At 33.2% G+C, this 4,574-nt stretch overlaps 1 pseudogene; it reads left to right on the top strand.

Moving 5' to 3' along the window:
- Positions 1-1,163: 1,163 nt before the first annotated feature.
- LOC116560749 lies at positions 1,164-2,651 on the top strand (annotated as a pseudogene).
- Positions 2,652-4,574: the final 1,923 nt, after the last annotated feature.

The raw sequence follows: 4,574 nt of genomic DNA, 5'->3' as shown, positions 1-4,574 counted from the left end.
AACCATTTTCTTTTCTCAGTGTTTTTATATTCTTTCCATGGTAGATGATTAAGTTTGCCCTAAAGCTGCCTTTGTACATATTTTAAGTTTAGCCTAAAGATTTCTTGGTATATAGTGAACTGTAACCTAACTGGATATGTAAACAGACTCTAGCCTACTTTTGTAAGAAATAGCTGAATCTCTACCAATCACAGTGGCTGAGATTTAGCCAATTACAACCAACTGACTGCTCAGACTTTGTTCAGATAAGGCAAATGGTGAGCTGTAAGCAATTTTCTTCTTTTCTTTCTTTTTTTTTTTTTTTGGTGGTGATTGTTTCTTTCATTTTATTATTATGTTTTACAAGAAGGGTGTAGCCTTTATACTCCACACACACAAAATAAAACAAGTGCTTATTACGAAGAATCCCTGCCCCCACCCCCCAAGAACATCCTGAATATAGCAATTCAACAGAACAGAAAAATCAAGACAAGTTCGATTTCAAAATTTCAATAAAAAAGCAAAAGTATGTAATGCAACAGTTTTTCAATTTCCAACTCTAAACAGGCACCATTAAACAAAAAAATCCAGTATTTTAAATTTCTCCAGCACACATTCCAGGATCAATGCTCTGAACTGTAATCACTAGTAATTCATAACGGGAGTAGAGCCTTAGAATGGAAGCTACAGTGCTCCCCTGTCCCACTTCTCTCACAATTGGAGAGTGTAGGTATTAAGGGATACAAAGTCAGAGAAAGAAGAATTTAAAAGAAAATGCCCAAAGCTACAGCTGTTTGGACTAGGAAGACAGCATTTTACAAATGTTCAAAAAATCCCAAGGCAAGTAACACAATTTGTTCACTATCACTCTTACTTGAAAGAATAAAGAGATCAGCATCTTATTATATAAAACGGTACTTTCAGAACTGTATTACAGGTTCACCAGAAGCTATGGATGTAGTTTTAGGCATCATCAAGGAAAACACGTTCAGTTCAGATAAAGTTAGATACTGTACATCTAGCCTAGCTGGATCTGGTGTCTGGATCTGCTTACTGTCACCCTGAACAGCTGTGAACTAAACAATAGTACGTGACTCCGTAGGAAGCTTAAGGATTGAAGAAATGTACACAGCTAGTTAGAACTCCCCTGCTTTGCGCTCTTCAGAGCTCCTCCTGTCTTCTGATCTGCCTATTTAGGACTTCATGATAATGACAGAAGACTGGCTGATCATTTTGGGGGTAAACTGCACCTGGGATTTATTGAAATAAGAGAGAAGCTTGAAGAATTAAAAAGAATTGTAGCTGAGAAGCAGGAGAAAAGAAACCAGGAACGGCTGAAATGAAGAGAAGAAAGGGAGAGAGAAGAAAGAGAGAAGCTGAGGAGGTCCCGATCTCACAGCAAGCATCCGAAAAGATCCAGGTCCAGAGAGCATCGCAGACATCGATCTCGCTCCATGTCACGTGAACGCAAGAGGAGAACTCGATCTAAATCTCGGGAGAAACGCCATCGCCACAGGTCCCGCTCCAGCAGCGGTAGCCGCAGCCGTAGCCACCAGAGAAGTCGGTACAGTTCTAGAGATAGGAGCAGAGAACGATCCAAGAGGAGATCCTCAAAAGAAAGATTCAGAGACCAAGACTTAGCATCATGTGACAGAGACAGGAGTTCAAGAGGCAGATCACCTCGTGACAGAGATCGGAAAGATAAGAGGCGGTCCTATGAGAGTGCTAATGGCAATTTTCTTCTTTTCTATACCTGGCTTTCACTTTCTGTGTATCACTTTTCTTTTTCTGTCTTAAATGTTATCTGATCAGGTGGTAGCCCTGAAGTTACTCTGAATCTATTTGGGTTCTGTAGGCTGCCTCATTTGCAAATGGTTCTTTGCTCAGTTAAACTCTGTGAAACGTACTTTTTCGAACCTTTACCTTTTAACATAGGAAAAGCCAGTTGTTGCTCTTTGCCATAAGTTAAGAAGGCTTTTACCTTTTGTTTTATGCATCTAAGCAGTCTGTTCTATCTAATTTGTGTTCTAGCTCTATCTAGCTGGGAGGATGGGAGGATGTAGAATGCTCTGGCTTTTTACAATAAGTAAGATGTTTACAATTAGAGTACTATCTGAAAACGTTTCGACTGCATTATAACTTATAGCAATGTGGAATAAATCATCTGAGATTTTACTATTTAAAATATTTCCTATCCACCTGTGGAAACTACAAGTAATTTGTATTATAAAAACACATAAAATATGGCTTACAAGTTTGAAGTTTCCTATTTTCTTTCATTATGCAATGTTTTATAAATTTTTATAGCCTTCATTTAAACATTGTAGAACTGAAAATGCTACAATGAAAATGTTTTTAAAGACTTTGTCACATAAGTTATTTCAAATAATTTGTATAGTGTTCATTATTGGACTCATTAACTTTTTGCATTAAAACATGTCGATAAATGATACTAAAATTGCTAAGATACTTAATGTATACACATTACCTTGACATATTTCTTTGTTTGAGGTTGCCAAATTGACATTATACAAAACTACATACAATTTTGAATTCATCAGATGTTAAATTCATTACCTTTTTAAAATTCCTCTTGTACTCATTGAAATTTATTCTAAATCACTCCTTCAGATCAAACACATTGCCTGAGATCTAGACAAGAAAAAGATTAAGCAAGTCAAGAAAAGTCTAATTAGTGTTTTTTCACCTTCATCATCAAACATGAGTAGAGAAGTGATCAAAATCTTTTAATGGTCAGAAGTGGGCAAGTTTTGGGGCGTTATCTTTCATCTAAAATAACTTTTTTCTGCATTATTTCTGAAGGTCGATTTGTTAGCCTAGTTTGAAAAAGGTTCAAAAATTCTAGATTTAAAAGGAAACTGTAGAATGATATTTTAAAAACCTTACTTCATGCATACATTTTTCATTATTTGAAGTATGTGAAACAAACTTCAAAAGTGGGAGTATTTAATTCTATGCAATTTTTAAAAAGAAAGAATCTGACCTTAACTATAAAATTAACCATCATTAGTACAATTACTGTTATTAATCTTTTATCTGTTATGTTAACATGTTTTTGATTTTTTGAAGCAGAATAATCCAATTTATAATTTCAAATGGCAAAATAGATCTCTTGAAACATAAATGTAAATTAACCTGTAAACTTTAAATTAAATCTTAAAAAAATTAAATAAAAATAAAGACAATTATAACCAAATTCAAACCTAGGAATTTTTGAAAGACATAGATAATTTTCTATTAAGGAATTTTCCATGATATTAATTGGTAACATTAATTGATTACTTACTAACAATCTAGGCACTTTCTTTTATATACATTTATTAATATAAGTTTTATATTATTGCTATTCTTTTATATATATAAATGGGAAAATTCAGGCAAAGTGTGATTCTGGGACTGATCCAATATATCTAGCAAAGCCAATATTTAAACATGCTGTTGGTGCTGACACACAAACTTTCAATCACTACATTATGAGGTGGCTACCTCATAATAAACTTGATTGTTATGAAAAGAGAAACACTGCATTTGCTACAAGTTTTGAGTTGATTCATAAAGTGTTCTGCACTTACAATTTTTGAGTGGTCAAAAAAGCCTATTTCATTGGAGTAAAAAATTGGAACTAGTACATGAAACCGTTATTCTTGCATTGATATTTTTAAATTGTGTATGTGTTTAGAGAATTTCTTTTCAACTAAAATAAGAAAATATCTTGGCCCGAAATAATACAACTAGATTAAATGCACCATCTAACAAGCAATTACATCTCAGTATCAGAATCACTTTTGAAGGTGAAATAACCACTACGCTATTGCCCAAGAAGTTATAAAGAACAAAAACCCAAAACAAAAAGACTTCTGCTTAAGAAATTTGCAATCTAATTGAGATGGAGAAATAAACACTTGGGAATATAAAAAATATTATTAGTAGGTGACAACTTGGATTTAAACTTTACTATTTCTTCATTCTTAGAATTTAAATCTCAGATTTTCCTAATCCTAACCATTCTTAACCCTGATTGCATTTTGAAATGCTGACAATTGTCCTAAATACCCCTATGTCTTTCTGCTAAGATATACTGATTCAGTATTTTTGGTATCTACTTATTTGTGTATTTCAAAAATTCCTGCAGAGTTGGAAAACTTTATTTTAGGAAATCCTATTACAGATATGTATTCTCCATATTAATTTTTTGCAAAGTTGTTTTTTTTTTCACTCTCATTATTGAATAATTTAGTTGGCCATTCTTGATGGGCACCTATTGTATTCTAATTCTTTGAAAATGTTTAACTTCATCCTGGCTTCCTGCTACTGTTTTCATTATTTTATAGGAAATCTACTTTATCTCTCCACAATTGGTTTTATTTTTAAAAACTTTAAATTGAAATATATTAAATGTACAAAAATGTACATGTACTACAAGTTTACAACTCTAGGAATCTCCACAAATCAAACTGATGTAATTGTAGGGGCCAAGGGAAAATTTGCCCATTACATTCTGAAAGTTTGCAGAAAATCAGTGAACAAAAGGCAGTTTAATAGGAGAAAAGGCAAACAAATTTATTTGGCAGCAG

This window comes from Sapajus apella, unplaced genomic scaffold, assembly GCF_009761245.1.
Source record: "Sapajus apella isolate SASKATOON/1434 unplaced genomic scaffold, GSC_monkey_1.0 scaffold27, whole genome shotgun sequence".
Classification (NCBI taxonomy): domain Eukaryota; kingdom Metazoa; phylum Chordata; class Mammalia; order Primates; family Cebidae; genus Sapajus; species Sapajus apella.
The sequence above is the reverse complement of the archived record's forward strand: the minus strand, read 5'-3'. Positions and strand labels throughout refer to the sequence as shown.